Here is an 18,299-nt window from a genome sequence, read left to right as displayed (position 1 = left end):
TAGTACTATTGTTCCTTGACAATTTCCACAGAAATACTCATGAATAAGTGAAAGAATAATACTTTCTGTAGTTCCTTATAATTACTCACCTATTCAATAATGTTTATAAACCAAGAATGTTAAGTCTCTTTAGCTTTCCAGTTTTAATCCTCCCCCAAAGGAAATCCATGTGTGGGTAATTTCTGCTCTAGGGCACTTGCTCCTGATAATAAGAACTGAACAGCTAAGCTACTGCATACAAATTCTTGCTCTGGAAGCAAATTTTTTTAAAACTGTAACTGTGATTATTCCAAAAACAAAGTAAACAGGGGAGTTCTGTAGAAAGCCAATTAACCAATTTAGACAGTAACTTAATGCAAATCACTGCCCTAACTTAATGCAAATCACTGCCCTTTACTTTCTCTCAACATGATGTTCGGTGATTCTAAGATGTCAATTTCTAAGTGAATAACTATAGCAAGTAACTGTTTAAAGGTGACTATACAAGCATTCCACTGAGACACATTCATTAAGTACCAGTTTTGATTTATTTCCACTTCCTACCTTTGTCATATGGTTTTGTTCTTTCAATGTTCTATTATAAATAAAATTGGAAAAATGTGTAGAAAGAGCACAGAGTTAAAAATCACCAGAATGAAATTCCAACCCCAGCTCTGTATCAAGGAATTATGAAATCACTTCAGTCAATGCATAAACACATACTCAGTGATCAACAGAAAAAAAAAAAAAAAAGACAATGCAATAGATAAATACTAACACTGACAAGCAGGTAATGGTTTATAAGACTCTATTTCTGAGCATTTATTTACTATTAATTTTAAAAAATTAACCTTAGCACTTCTATAACATGCAACATGTATGTTTCAAAGTTTATACAGCACTCAAATATTTTAAGAATCATACTCATTTATGGGTATTTATATACCTAGGAAATTTTAAGTGTAAAAATGAATGGACCTCTTGAATAAACTTTGAGAAAATTAAAGACATTCTAATGAAACATTAGAGGAGAGATTGCAGTAACTATAAAGTGGAAATAAAACTAAAGAAAGGAGAAGACTGAAAATGAGAAAAATGAAACATGATGGGACAAAAAGCAAATATTAAACATAAAAAAATGCATAACCGATCTCTGTAAAGTTCTGGTCTATTGTCCTCCTCTCCTGCTGCACACAGTTCATTCTATCTGTAATATTTGTGTTCTTTATGTCAAAAAGAAGACTGTTCTACTTTTGTATTTTTAGCTTGTGAATAACCATTAACAAATCATAACGACAGATACTTGTCAAAATTGGCTTATACCTTAATAAAATGCATTGTGTCATTCACAAGCAATGATGTTCTCACAAGGATTTGATTATTTCATTAAGTATTATCTTTGGAAAGAAAAATATCTTAATTGTGTTAAGAGTGTAGAATCTGAATAAATAAAATGCATTAATATTTTGGTGTTAATTTTTAAGATCTACCAACACAGTGTTATGTTTCCCCTGATGGAGCTAGAGATACCTATTCTTTGGAATAACTTCTATCTCTGGTTCACTTAACCATCATTTCCTCTGCCCACCCACTTGACTAAATTGCCTTAATGACAATTTCACTTTTTATCTTAATATTCCTATATCTATCATAAGGCCCTAGGCCTTCTAGAGACTCATTAAATCTGTTTTGGGGATGGATAGATGACTAGATGGACTGATGAACTAGCCTTACAAAAGAGAGGAAGAAATGGGGAAGTTTCCATCCTTAAGCTTTCTTTGAGAAATAGCTCTTTATTATTCATATTTATCATTTTAGCAGTTAGTATCTGGAACATATTAAATCTTCAAATAATGTTTGCAGAATAAATGAGCTTCTGATTTATGTTGGCATTTCACATAGTATATGATTCTTCCAGTGTAACAGTTTGTATCATTAATTACAGTCAAACCTTTTATAAATTACTTTTCTGTCCTAAATTTAGTCCCCATAACAACTTTCCTATGACAATAAAAGAAACAAATTATACAAACATATAAATTAGACTCGTTTTTTATGATCATCTCTTGTATCTTATTCATTCAGTAATTTAATATTTTCTCTGAAATGTATTTTGTATATGCTACATCAGTATTGTCCACTTCGTTTTCTGCAAATAGTTCATTTTCTTTCCTTCTTAATTATTTTATGTAAGGAATTTTAATTTAAATCAGACCATCTTTTTGTTAATGACATGTTTCTTTGCTTTCAGACTGAAAATCTTTTCTCTTCCAGATGTCTGATATTAATTTTACTATTTCTAACTTATGACCAGCTTGATTTTTTTAAAATTTTACTATTATCCACTTGGAATTTATTTTGTTATGAACTGTTAGGTGAAAATCTAAATATCTTCTTAATTCCTATGAAAAAGTCTAAATATCATTAAATATTCTCTCCTCACAATGTCTTATATTCTTACATATAACCAAGTTTTATTTGAAGAGCAATGTCTATATCAAATTGTGAATGACTAAAAGACAAAAATCATGACTCTGCTGAATGCAATACAATAGAAAAAACTGCTAGGCACTTAGTTAATAAATGCTTTCTATTAACAAAATAACAAAATTCTCAATTATTTTACCTGCTCTGAGATTTAAATATAATAATGAAAATGCATATGTAGTCCTTCTGTAGCATACTACAAAACCCTTGAAAGCAAAATACCTGTCTCACTCATTTTCAGATCCAATATGTTTAGTATAGTGCCTGACACAGGCATTCAACAAGCATTTGAGAAATGAACAGAATTATGACAAGACTGAAAGAGAGTGCCCTGAGAAGATAGTTAAAATGCAAGAAGGTAGAAGATTTTTTCCAAGTAAATAAAAAGTAAAGGGGTAGCAGGAGAATTTAACAAGAAACACACCTATCTAGTCACACCAATAACTGTATAAATATTATTGATTTTCAAATAACTCCTTTTTATAGATTAAGTTAGGCTGGTTCTCGCTTACACTGACAAACATCACTCTGGCAAAATACACTCTAATTCTCATTTCTCATTAACTACTACATACTAATTATTCAGGCAAAAATTCTCATCTCTAATATGATTTGAGAATGTTTCATTCATAAATGGAAATTGTGACCCTAATTTTCAAACTCTGAATCTTCATGACTATATTCAGTGTTTTTAAAATAATCTTAATTTCAACTTTGTTAATTAAAATTTGTGAATCAATGGCCCGAGGAAATTTTCACTAGAAATATGTTAAATTCAGTGAAGCGTTATTTAGAGAATGTATGCAATTTCCATTAAGCTGAGTTGTGGAGGATAAGATGCTTTTTATGCTAGCCTCAAAATATAAATTTATCAGGAAAATATTCTTCATTTCAGATAATATCTACTGTAATTAAATAGTGCATTCCAAAACAAATAGATATATTTTATCTTTCTTAGCCCAAGGTTATTATTACCACCACTTCACTCCTCTCTACTCCGTACTCTCTCCACCCTCCACCAAAAAAAAAAAAAAACTCCTTTTATATCATTTTCATGAGGTAAGACAATCTCTTAATAACAAATTTAACTTAAAATGGTTCTTAAATATGTCGACACATTATTGGCTTTTCAGTAAGAACAACTGCTTGGCAAGTAAACGGAGTAATCATGAAAGAGTAAGAATCTTATGTCCCAACTTTGAAACTGAATTCCATTGACATATAAAAGAAGAGTTTACAGGAAGGAAAAAGGTTCATTAAGAAGGTTAGCTGACTCTTAATAGCCAGAGGAAGAAGAAACATGTGATGATGGCTCCTGACACTGGAAAGTGAGTATAGAGATGAATGATCCTCTATAGATTTGACTTAAATTAAGCAGAAAGTGGTGTTTTTCTTAGGGCAGATCACCTCAGATTGCCTGAAAGCCTTTCAAAATTTAACAGTCCTATAGCCTCTTGATCTTCTGGCTAAGATCCAAGGTAGTAACAGTCCTCAATCACTAACCAGATCTACTAATTCAAGTTGGCAGACAGGGCAGGGCAAATAGTAGGAGATAATTAATCGTCACCCAGATAAGTATTATTAGCCCCATTTTGCAAATCTTGAAAATCGAGTTTGAAGTTTTTAAGAAACAGGAAAAATCACACTGCTAATTGGAGGAAGTGTCAGGGTTTGAACACAAGTTTCTCTAATTCCAAAGACTATGCACTTTACACTGGACCACATTTATGATTATGAGAAAAAAAAAAAATCTATGTAGGTAAAAAATTGTAGGACATTGAAAGCTAGGTGATATTTTCATCTCTCCTACTCATTGAAGGTAGTGATACAAGAAAATGAACACAAATATGCAAAAGGAATAGCTGGTTATACAGATGGCTTTATAAGAGCAACACCTGGTTCTGAACACTTGGGATTCATTCCACTGAGATGCAAGTTAACACCTAGTGGTATAGACAGAGTATTACAGTTGGCAAGGAACAATGAGTTTGTCCTCAAGCTTAATGAAATAATAAATACAGTAAAGAACAAAGACATCTTAAAATTTAAAATGAGAAATGTCATAAATGGAATTTTGTGATCTCTCCTCTTTCACTGATACCAGTTCCTCCCTAAGCACCCAGAGCAATTCTGTATACTTAGTTGTTCAATAAACACTTGCTGAATGAATGGAAACGAATGATAGAAAGAGTGAAACTATTCGATTCCAATTTAGCTCTATCAAAGAGAATGATCTTCAAACTGGAACAGGTATAATAAATATTATTAAGAACTAACAGAAGGCTAAGATCGATGCAGAGACGATAAGAATACCTGTCTGTCTTGCACGAATGATTTCAACTTCTCAGTCTCTGACAAATTCTTAGAATTTTCTCATGAACTACAGATATGATCACTGACTGTGCCAGAAGATTGAGACTAGAAAATAAATTCTGATTCTCAAAAGGAGTATAGGATAAAACTACAGAGAATGGAGACAGTCGTGTAATCCCTGGCAAACTTTTAGGCTGTATCTTATAAAAATAATTATTTAATAAATGATCTGTGAGCTCTTATCAAAGGAAGCACTGATCACGAAGAGCCATCATGAGTTAAGAGGCCATGTCAGATTTTAATTTTCTTTTTTTTATTAGAATTACCTGAAAAATTACAGACATCAAAGTTATTAACAGGAATATCAACACTCATTGAACACTCACTTTATGCCAAGCATTGACTACTATCTCATTTAATCCTCACAATAACCATATGAGGAAAGATACTATTATTGACATATTAAGGATGAGGAAACTGAGTCATACAGAGATTAAAACAACCTATTCAAGGTCACAGAGTTAGTCAATTATGGGTATATGATTTGAACACAGAACACTCTACTTCTGAGGCTTGTTCTTACAACCACTATGCATGTTACCTCACATAAGATATCCAGAAAAAAAAAATGATAAAATATCATATGGACTTCTTATGAAAAAGATGGAAAACTGGGATGGCAGGTAGTTTTAAAGATGGCTGAATATTTGCCCAGGATTCTGACTCCTTAGTAGATCCTTATCAATGTAGATAAAAGGTTTCTAGTATTATGCCTTGTGATTCTATATTTACACTCAACCTATTTACAATACTGTGATCAGTGAATTTGATGATGATATAATAGGCTTATGAATAATACATTTACAGATAGAGTAAATCTTGGAGTTATAACGCATCTTTTAGGAGACAGAAAGAGTAATTTAAAAGGACTCGAAGGACTTTAAGGGAAAGCTTATATTAGAAATAAAGAATGTTAAAGAAATAAACATAAGGTCTTACCTTAAGATACAAACCAATTGAAAATATAAAATGAAAACAATAACTTATCATATTTAAGCTATCTAACTGGTAGGCTCTGCAGATAAGAGCACTGTTGGAAGGCATTTGGGATTTTTTTTATAAAAGATCTGAAATTAGGCCTGTCTTCTGACCCACCAATTCTATTTCTAGAAGTTGTTCATAAGAAAAAAATAAGTATGAATACATTCAGCTGATTTATTTAAAATTGTTAAATTTATTTAAAATTGTTAAAAATGTCCAACAAAAAGGAAGAGTTAAAACAAATTACAAAATCAGTCAATGATGGAGCCATCTACACCGTGGAATACTCTTTAGTCATTTAAAATGCCTCTAGAGACAAATGCTTGACATAGCCAGTTGTTCAAAACACAGTTGAATGAATTAATCATTATAAACAGCATGCAAAACAGGACTTCATTTTTATAAAAAAATGAAAGGAAAGAGAGAAAGAAAGGAAGAGAGAAAGTAAAAGAGGAGGAATGAGGACAGAGAGACAGGGAAAATCAATCCTCTAACTTTTTCAGTGATCATTCTTATAAATACCTTGTACATCTTGGTCCACTGCATACATACATACATACATAAAAGTACTTAACTAAACATTTGCATGGAACAATACTTACTCTGTATACAATGTTATATGATAATTTCCATTTTACATTATTGTTTTTTTTTAATGCTAGCTGTAATTCACTACGTTGACTTCATAGCTGACTAATGGGTATCATCCAGCAGCAAGAATGCCTGCAAGGATACACAGAGTAGGATTAATAGAGGCTACAACTGAGTGCAGAATTTCCTTTTCGCTTTTCTAATTTTTTTATCCTCATATAAACTTAGAATTTCCTTTTCGCTTTTCTAATTTTTTTCTTTTTCTATAATGAACAAAAGAGAAATATAAGAATATTTTATGTAAGAAATAAAAAGTACTGTTGACACAGTAATTGTAGAGACACCATCATTAGTAGCGGCTCTTATAAAAAGTATCTAGGTAATCTAATAGCCCTCAAACTTAAAATGAGACAACAAATGTACCTCAGGTGCCAAAAGAACTAATATGTTCTTAGTCAGCAGTCACACACGCACACACAAGCACAATCTTAAACAAGACAGGTGCAAGCTCTACTATCATTTGTATTTTTAGATACTGTCTAGAAAGTTGTTTTCACTTCTGTATGCCACATTTCCATTGAAGAATATCCAGAAGAGAAATAAGACGTTAGCATCTGGAAATAGACTATGATGAACCATCAAAGGAATAAAGGTTCTTTGGGCTGGTGCCTCTTTTACTAAAAGGATAATATCTAAAAGGTTGTTAAATAAGTCACAGAATAGAATTAAGATCCAATGCATATAAGTCATGGAAGAGGTTAATCTGGGTAGATTTTATCCTCATATAAAGAATAATTCTAATACTATTTAACGGGATGCATTGCTTCAAGTAGGAACAATGGGCCCTCTTTACAACATTTCTCACAGCAATTGGACCTCTTATTTCAAGAAACCATTTTGAATATTTCAGTTCTTCTAGGCTAGTAATATCTAGTTCCCAGATCTGCCCTACCTTAGACAGATCTTCTTTGAGGCTTCTCACCGTAACTAAATCAACAAAACTAGCTATTGTAGAAAGGTAATCAAGCCCCTATAATGCCAGTGTTCAAACACATCAGGGACAACCAATTAGTAAGGATACTGTAAAGAGAATTTCTGCATCACAAAGAGGTGGACTAGCCAATCAATATTGTTATTTTTCTAAAATGAATACTGAAATTTTTATCATCATGAAGAAAAATTCCCTTTACTACATTAAAACAATTTCATACAGATAAGACTGGGAATCCTAAGAAGAAACTTACAGTGTAACTCCTAAATAAAAATATTTTGTTTCAACCATATGAATTTCTAATTCTGTAGGAGATATTTCCTGTGCTAACAAGCATATATGAATATATACTATTTTATTCCCTTTTTACAAAGGAGTCTTATCACATGTTTTTCTGCACTGTTTTTCACATAATAAATCAGAGTTTTTCATTTCAGTATTTAAACCACTTCATCATTTTATATAGCTATACAGTATTCCATTTTATGGACATACCATTGTTTATTTAACCAGTCTCTAACCCGCGGTTATTCAAAATGTTTTTAATCTTTGGTATTACAAACAATGTAACAAATAACCTAATAAATACATCATGTCTCATGTGTAAGGATACCTATAGAAACAGAAATGCTGTATTAAAAGGTATATGTACTAATAATTTTCATAAATATTAACCAATTCTTCTCTAAATGACTGATAATTTAGACTCCCACCAGTAATATATGAATCCCTGATTTCCCTGAGCTTCCACAATGTTTTAATGTGAAAAGCCTTACAGCCCAAGATAGAATACATAAACCATAAACAAAAAATGTTCTAATAAATCCTGCATTTCATTAACCTAAGACTGTGCAGACAGTGGACAATACACTAAAAGCATCAATGGGAATTATAACTTCGCCAAAGTGCTAATAAAGAAAAGGAAGCAAATTACAGCTGTAACATTAACATTAAAAAGAATGTTTAACAACGTGTACACAGATGTCCCGTGTATGAAACCCAATCTCCCTTAATAAAACCCTCAAACCCAAATTCTATTAAGGTTGATACTTAAGGGAAAGTCCTTCCATGGGGTCACCTAGGCCTTAAGCACAACTAATGTTTCTTAAGATTTACTTTTGTCATTGGGAGTCCTACTGATTATGCTTAACACACCATGCTGCTAGATCAGAACAGACACATTCCACAAAAACAAGAATACTCTATCCTTCCCTTGATCTCTTCCTTAATTGCCTCAGAGGACAAATGAAACAAGACAACAAACCAGCACGATACTATTTAAATGTATTTCGGCAACTAGTAGTGGTCACCTAAATCCATTTTTCCCTTGTTTCATAGTAACAGAGTTTTAGCTGAATGAGTGTCCACCTATAAAGACACTGTATTTCCCAGCTTCCCGTGAAGCCATATGTAGCCATGTGACAAGGTTCTAACCAATGGAATGTCAAAAATATTGGCCACTTGCTTAAAAGGAAATTGCTTGCCTTCTACTTCTGCTCTTCCCTTTCTCAAACTAAAATGCAGACATGGCAGTGACCCAGATTTAACCTTTGACCCAGACTTAACTTCTTAAGATACTGCAGAGCAATCAGATATAATGAACTTGGGGCTGGTAATCTTATGAAACTAATGGCTTTGACAGTCTATGGTTTCATAAATAAGCTTCTATCTTATTCAAGCCAATGCAAATGTTGGGTGTCTTTGTTATAGCTACTTAATCTCTACAAATACACAAATGCATGCATATACATACATACATTAAAGATTGGGCAATGAAAGAATTATGAAAAAGTTAAAAACTAGAAGTAAAAATAAATTTTAAAAAGTGCATATATATTTAGCTATCAGGGTAAAAGACTACAAGTAATAAATGAAAATGAGTACAAATTAATAAACAGAAGGACATTAGAGAACTGACCAAAATAAGAGACTGATGTCAGAAACAGATATTTTCCATGCTCGAAAAATTGATATAACATTGCAAAAGTATTAGAAAGAAAAATATATTGTAGTTTAGATAGCTGATTTTTAATTTAAATGACTACTTACAGCAGAAAAGCACAGTAATTTAAATATAATTAACAACTGTATTTGGAAACATTTAAATTTATTGGAACTTTCAATGGATCATATAATAGGTGTCTTAGCTTGATTAAACAGTGACAAAAACTTTACCAGAAAAGATGCTGAAACTCATTCAATAAACATTACTGCGTATGTACCTAACTAGACACACACTTGTGCTGGAATCAGGGATACAAAGGTTAATGAAAGACAGTTCCTTTTTAGGAAAGGATCACTATTAAATTTCTTTGTGTTGATATATAATGATAAAAGTTGTTCAATTCAATTGTGTCAAATTACTTTTTTTAATATCAATTGCTTGAACAAGTCTTTTTTAAAAAACGCATGCAGAGAATCATTCATACATAATCTCTTTAATACAAGGATCCTAAAAAAAATTTTTTCTTGTGCATAAAAATGAATTTTCAGGTCAAAACATGACAAAAACTCACATTACTTATACTCTAAATTTATCAACACCTTTTAATCATTAAAGTATTGTTCCTGAAATAAGACACTAACGTTTCTTAGATCTTTATATACATACACGATCCGCTCAATAAATGTTAAATGCTTAAAAATCACAGCATGGTCACCAACTTCTTTACAGTCTACATTAGTTTATCATAATTATTACAGTAAGGAAAATATAAGCAACACTGATATTTCATTTAACACATTCACCTGAAAAGTGAATCATAACAGAATATTTTACAGTGTTAGCAACTTGAAAATAATTTATGTTAACCCAATGAAAAATAATCTATATATTAATCTAATTTAATATTCACTTGAAATTTTGTCAAAATCAAATATTTGTTTAACTCACTTTAATGCATTAAAATCCTGGAGCAACTGGCTGGTATACAAATTCCATCAAATGAAAACATAATTGCAACAATTTTATTCACTTTCAAAAACTGTTTGAAACTTCAAACCACCCTGTTAGGTGAAGGAAAAATAAGATTGTTCCTTATTCAAGACAGTGTAAATGGTTTAATGATAAGACAACACTCTTCTCTCTTTGAAAATGCCAAAAATTACAATAAGTAAATATAAAAAAAACTAAGGTAAAATCATACAAAAAAATGAATCTAACTAACTTTAAAATGACGATTGCAGGGTTCAACTTATAAAGTTTTTCTACTATAAAACCTATTACTTTTAACTTGAAGATAAAAAAAAATGTTACAGATAAAGGTTAAAATAAGGTACTACAGTCTCATATACATTACTTCTTTAAATATAAAACACTTTAAAAGGATTTGCATATTAGTTGTGGAATCAGCCTACCAACTAAAGACAGTAAGGTCTAAATCAAGAAAAGAATAAAAATTAAAACCAAGAAATACTGTAGCTCAGAAATATGAGATTTTCCGGAATTCCTTATTTTTCCTACTGTTAGGTAGCTAGTCAGACATGAGTGACGGAGGAACAAAGAAATAGGGGCCCAGCTCTGTAATCTTAGAAACTTCCCTTGAAGACCTTCCTTAAGGACCTCTCCAAAACACCTCTCTTTTAGGGTTATAAATTACCCCAAATCCTAGAGCACGAAAACCGTAAGAGCTGCTGGCCTAAACCAGCTACAAATGCATGTGCAGAAAGTACTGCCCATAACTTAGCCTCATTATACCATCATTATAATATCATGACTATACCTGGAAGTTCATGAATCTAATTATAACAGACTGAATTATGAGTACATATATGCACAGTAGGCAAAGTTATTGCCTAGTGTTAATCAGATGTCAGTCAAAATGACCTCAATTGCCTTTGGAACCACCCATCATGGCCCAAATATAAGCTAGACTTTCCTACTTCTGGGTCCTTTGTGCCTTTCGGGGCTCCCCTTCCTTTTTGGTGTCCTTTTTGCCCTTTTGTAGCCATTTTGGCCCCTTTGTGTTGGTTATAGCACTGAGACCATGGGCCTCCTTGGGGCATTCTTTGCCTTTCTAAAATAAACTTTTAATAAAATTATTAAATCTCAGTGACCTGTGATTCTTCATTGCATCATCTGAGGAAGAACCGAGGAAAAATGCTAACTACATGTCTGTGCTGTCTTATCCCTCTCCCTCTCCCCTACCCTTAGGGGAACCAAACTCCATTGGCCCCAACGGTGACACTATCAATACATATTATCAGCTTCCTAATTTCTAAATTAGCCTTCTAACCTCTAGTGATTACTTGTAAATTTATTTCTTACTCAACTTTGGATTCTTCAGTCACTTCTATTTAAGAAAAAGGCGCTTCAGAGACAAAGTAAATTTAAAAACCTGACTACAAATAGAAAAAATAGAAAGATGTTAAACTATAGCATTAAATTTAGGATTCACACAAGAAGACTTCAGATTTATCTATAAATCAGGTATTCTTAACCTAATGGCTTTTCCTCTTCCAATTTGATAGCTATTTCTTAAAGAGTATATGCAAAATCATATCAGCTTATCAAATCACCCTTCGCCTTGACTCCCAGTCTTCTTGTCAAGCTTGGCTATAAAGGTCCTTCTCATGTAACTGATATTTTTCATTATTTTTATTCTTTTCTTTCAGTGTTCCAATACTGTTACTGTTTCCAGCAAGTAGAAGGCTTTTTACTTAGTAGGACAAAAGCATACAGAGCGCAGACAGTTGAGAACCATAAGCAATCCTGCTGGTTCTTCCCCACAGGAGATAATGTGCTATAATGCAGATTTTGCTTGACTCTCTGCAGGATCTCACAAAATCTGTAAATCCCTCCCTGCAGACCCAGCAACGAAACTGTATTTTCTTGTCTCCTCTGTACAATGGTTTGTTTTACGTAGCATTCTTCTAAGGAAGGTGATTCACTGTGCTCAAGTTATATGAGGCTGAGCAATTACTTTCACTTTAAAATTCTGCATGTTCTCATGGCTAATTAAAGCCCAGAGATATATAGACTGTTACAAAGTACCTTTGTAACATGGCAGAACACTGACAACAAAACAAATGGGATTACTGAGTTAACATTTTTATAAACTAGATTCTACCCACATCTCTATGCTATAAATCAAAAAAAAAAAAAAAAATTTTTGTAGGACCCTTTTCTATTCTAACTCTGTAATATGAATTAGCTTATTTTAGCGAACTTCATTGTGTGTTGTTGTCTTCACCTTTATTACTTTCATTTCAAGAGTGTACTGTGAAATCTATTATCTCCTAACTCAAAGATGAGTATCCTGACACCTTTATACAAACACTTGACTTCATTCTCTAAATTATCTCAGAACTGTCAGTTTTGAATCCAGATTTACTTTTATTTTTCAGAGCATCAGCCATTTTATTACATGAAGAGATATACAATACTAAAATTTTTTTCAATTCATCTTGGCAACTTTTCATCAACTTTTACTCCTAAAAGCATCTTTTTAAAAAGTCCATAGTATTCTCAGTAAACGTTTGTTAAATATTTTGAGAATTACTCTATTAAATTAACTAAAACAATACAGAAGAAATTTGAATTCTGATTTCAGTACATTTGTGAAAACAAAATGGTTGTATATTCTGATGTGATTTCCATTTGGAAAGATAGTGAATGCATCATTTTATTCAATTATTCATTAAAGCTGTACTGTGCTGAGTTTTGAAGGATTTTGCAACAACCAAGGATAAATCCTCTAACAGCCATTTGTTTCTGGAAATAGAGAATAACATTTAAGAAGAAATATTTAAAGAAAAATGTTTTAAAACAAAAGTCAGGATTCTTCTACGGGCAAATTAATATTTTTCTAGTGCCTTCCATGTGAAACAATGGTATTAAATGAATAGAATATTAAAATATTTGCAATAAAAACCCAAAAAAATGATCAATTGTATCTTGTTATATGACAAATTTCTAAAACAGTCTAAGTGGAATACTACCATAGAACACACAATTTATTATTTCAACCTCAAATTATTCTTTTAATGATATATAAAATTCATAGCACATAATGACAGATAAGCTATTCTTTAAAGTAATTTTAACATACAGATATTAGAAAAACAACAAACTCATACATACACATAAGCATGTACACGTACACAAAGAGTACTGTCTTAAAACTCTTTAAAATATATGAGAAATGCAGTTTAGAAAGTCTAATACCATAAAAAATTATCTTTTAAATGAAACTGTAGACCTTGGTTTATAATCATATTTTGTGACTTTTTCCAGTAATAAGTTTAACATTCAATTAAATTTTCTTTCACAGACTTATTTTCAAAATAAATTACTGTTAAGTTTGAGGAAAGAAGTGTAGAAAAGTATTCATTTGAATAGCAATCTACTCTTGCACAAAGCGGCAGATTTTTCCAATATAAATACAAAGATCTTAAACCAGGGGAAAATCCACATAGCCTTATCAAAGAATCTATATATCAAGAATTTTGTTCAATAATCTTGTCTACAACACTATTCATCTTTTCTTACAAAACGATAAAATTTATTGAAAAGACTATAATTATTAAACTCAGATATGACCTACGTAGTCAATAGAATGTTTATAATACAAACTGTTGTTGTACTTCTGAAATCAATAAAAAATAAATTATACATAAAAAATCAATAATTCATGCAGTCATCAGTATTAATATTGGCATAAAACACTTCATTTTTGCATACAACTGAGGTAAATGCTTGATACTAGCAAAAAATTTAAACTATACAGTGAATGAGTAGCATTTCATTCCTTACATTCGATTTAGCATCTTTGCATATATTCTCTCTAAGTATTTTTATGGCTCTCAAGCTGCATAAGGACCTCTGGTTGAGATTCATGGTAACTTAATGAGAGGAGTTACATGTACTTTTTGTACAACTGCAATACATCCATTATAACTAAGCTAAAGCTGTCATACCAGTAGTGGAGAACAAGTTTTTCAGATTACAAAGAACAGGGAGAAAAATTCCAGGAATTAGCTAGCAAGTAATTGAAAGGATGAAAGAAAGAAAAACCAAATCAAAAAAGTTTTTTTTCAATAAGCTTACTCAATTGAAGAGAAAAGAAAGCCTCAACAAAACAAACGTGTAACTTTAAAGATTTAATATTTATACAAGCAACTTAATGTCCAACAAAAGAGAGAAATAGTTAGATTTATTATGGCCAAGTGAGATGTTATACCATGCAGTCATCAACAGTTACATTTATAAAGTTTAAAATAATATTTAAAACACTGTATAAATGTTACATTGTAAAAGCAAAACATTAAAATTTCTAGTATGATCTGAAAAATGTAAGGAGAAAAACAAAATAGAAAAAACATCAGAAGAAAAAAATGCTGAGATTTTAAAGGATATCTCTGGGTAGCAAATTTTCCTATTTCCTTAATACATTTCTAGGCTTTCTGAATATTCTGCAATGATTCTATTACTTTGATTAGAAAAAAAAATGTTTATAAATGTTAGTTTTTCAAAGAAAATATTCTCTGAAAGTCAATTTGAAGTTAATGTAATAATGTATGTTTAAATAACTGTGCTTTGCTATCAGAAAATAAGTAAACAAGTCTTAAATGCGTGATCTTTATCAATTGGATCTTTCCATCCAATCTTCTTCAAATAGGATTAAATGCTAAATGTTTCCGTTTTCCTAACACTTTTTTAATACACGAACTAAAAAGCTAACCAAACACAAAATTGATTTTTGAATTCTTTCTCTTTCTGATCCAAGAGGAAAATACATTTAAGGCTTTGATGATATGAAGACGACAAAAAATAAAAAATAGTTCTTAGTATGCTTTATTCTATGTTTGATTCCAGGTGTCATGATTCTTAATGCACTTGAACATGCTCTTATTTGTTGAGGATTATTTATGAGTGTTACTGGCAAAGGGGAGTGTTTCTGCTTTTGTTTTTTCATTTTGCTTTAGCAGCATGCATTTATGTTCCTATAAAGTTAGAACATCTGTAAGCAGGTTTTGCTTTTAATCTTAGTAATGTTGCCAGTATCCCATTAACATGTTAAAGCAACTTTCCAAAAAAATTAAGTAATTTTTTCACATCACTTCATAATTACAGAGCACATACAATATGACATGCACGTGGTTTTGAAACATGAATAAAGGGCAAGATTGCTGTCATTAGGAATGCTAACACCACTCTGTAAAGCTTCAGTTGAATCTTATTTCAAAGTGGAGTAACTGCATCCAAGGGAAAAAACTATCTTTGAAGTTTTCATTGGTACACTTCATTTGAGAATCCCAAATCGCTTTAAAAATCAGCATTTTAATTCCCATTTTAAGGGTGAAGCACTCAGCAATTCTATAACCAAGCTAAAGTTACCGAAGAAAATCAGTGCAGATACCCAGAATTTCAAATAAGCATTCTTCCAAGCCACTGTCCACTGCATGTTCTTCCTGTGCAAGTAACACCAGCCTTGAGAAAACCAACTAAACAACGGCCTTCATTTTCATTTTCCCCACTTTCCCATTATCTTCAAAGCTGACATCTCCTCCATTTAAAAACACACCAGTCTCTGCATCTTTCTCATCCCAGGCATCTAGTACCTCAATATGAGCCAGTCTCCTATTAAGAGGCCTCATCTGCGTCTTTTCTCCCTAAATAGCATGACAGATTTCTGAATGAGTCTTTTGGATTTCATAGACCCATAAACTAAAAACAAAACAAAACAAAAAATTACGGATTGATATTGGGTTAGCAACTTTGCATTTTGTCAATAACATTATTCAATAGAGTAGGACAGATATAATTACAGAATAAAAGAGTGAAAAAACTCGCTGCATGATCCTTATTTTCTCTTTTTGTCAAAGACCAGTGGAAATTTCCTAAAAACCTAGGGAACCACTTTTCTAGACCATCCCTTCTCTCCAGCCCACCTCCCCTTGACTCTCCTGCTCATTTCTTCAGGTTTTCCTCTGCCCTGGAAGAATGCTGGCTTCATATTCCAGGTTTCTTTATAGACCCAAGAAATGTAAGAGAGGCTTGAAGAAAATATTAACTAAGTTAAGAAGCGATCCTGAGTAGTTTAATAGTTCCATCAAAATAATGTGAAATAACAAAAGTTCACTGAAAGTACATCTGCACAATACATGGAAAAAAAGGCCTTTACTTGTAGCAAAGCTTCTTAAAACAAAACAAAACAAAACAATAAAAACACCAATACATGGACTAGTAGTGGAGACATGGATTGTGAGTCAGGACACCAATTTCTAGTCGCAGCTTGGTCTCTTTTGCATCAGACCTATGTGAGTCTCAGCAGGTCATTTAATATAACTTTATAAATGAAAAGAGCTAAACTAGATGGTCTTTGAAAGTAACTTATAATCTCTAATATAAGAATCATGTTCTAAGAGAGTAACACAATTAATTAAATGCAAAATAGTGTTGATTTTTGTGTCCTAACACTTCTGCTTGTTTATTAGTTTTAATTTACTTAATCAGTCACATGTTTCTAAGAAGAATGTGGTATGGCTTCTAATAGAGGACACATAAAATTAAAATGTTATAACAAAAAGCAGATAATCTAAAAATATTACATTTTTTCAAGTTTGACCAACCTCAGTTTTCACTCACATGTTCAGTAATAACAAGAAAAACCAAAGAGCAGAGCAAGCTGAAAAGAGTAGGCATAATAAATTTTTGAAAAAGCAAATCCTACATATGTCTATAAGCTACTACTATCTAATAATATCAGCCTCTAACCATCATCTCTCTAGTCTATGCAATAAAATAGAAATCAAGGTCTCTCTAGTCTATGTAATAAAACAGAAAACAGTTTGTGAATTAAAAAAAAAAAGATAAAACAATTTACCTTCATTACAGCCCTTTTTTACCTTTTAGTGACTGTTTTATTCTCTCACTCTTCCAATTATAACATAAGCTCTGTGAAGTGCAAGTCAGGGCATTCTTTGTTTCTTTCAGCAAAAACAGCCCTCAGTGTTTATTGACTTCACTAAATTCAATGCCCAAATGATCTCCAGCTATCTATTATCACTATAAAAATCCCTGATTTCTTAGATTTGTCCACAAACCATGTTTCTGACAATATATCTCAATATTTATTTTGGGAAAAATATGGTCAAGCTGATTTAATCTTTCCTTTTCTCTACGTTTCCCTATGCCATCCCTGTTATGCAGTGTAAACCTAGTACCTTTAAGTGTCCCAAAAAGTGAACATGAGTCCAATGGATGGCATTCCTATAACCTACATGTGACCCATTTACAACTACATTCAACTCCAATTCTATTACTAACCATCACTCATTCCTCTCAGTTTAACTCTACATGCTTAATATAACTCTTAAATATAGTTTATACTCTCGAGCTTCCTGCTTCTTTTCTCACAAAGTTCTCTTTACCTACTTACTTCAAGTGTCCTTAGGAACTATCGAGAAATAAACTTTCCTGTACAAACGTAGGATTTGTCATTGCCTGCATTCCTGACCAGCTTACCCACACACCTGTACACCATCATCCCCTAACACACACACTCCTTTGTAAGCTTGCGAAGGGGCAAAACCTGGCCCTACTGGCTATTCTCAGGCACTTTCAAGTAAAGGAAAAATCCTCAATTCCTATCTGTTAATCCATCTTCTCTTTAAGTACACCAGCTTTGTATAAGCAGAAAAGACAATGAAATGATAATATAAAGTTGTATCTTCAACCACTAATCCTACCTGATGTTAGCCTAAACCACCTCTGTGTGCCTGGCAAGGCTAAGTAGAGTACAGTTATTAGATTATGATCCACTTGAGGGAGTACAACTTTACATGGAGGGTCAAGGTGGAATCCGGGAGTAGCTTTGGTTTGAATGGCTATATTACAGGTTACTTAGATTTTGTCATGAAGATCAATTCATTTAATCACTTTAATAAGCACACT

This window comes from Pteropus alecto, unplaced genomic scaffold (assembly GCF_000325575.1).
Source record: "Pteropus alecto unplaced genomic scaffold, ASM32557v1 scaffold33, whole genome shotgun sequence".
Taxonomy (NCBI): Eukaryota; Metazoa; Chordata; class Mammalia; order Chiroptera; family Pteropodidae; genus Pteropus; species Pteropus alecto.
Note: the sequence above shows the minus strand (reverse complement) of the source record.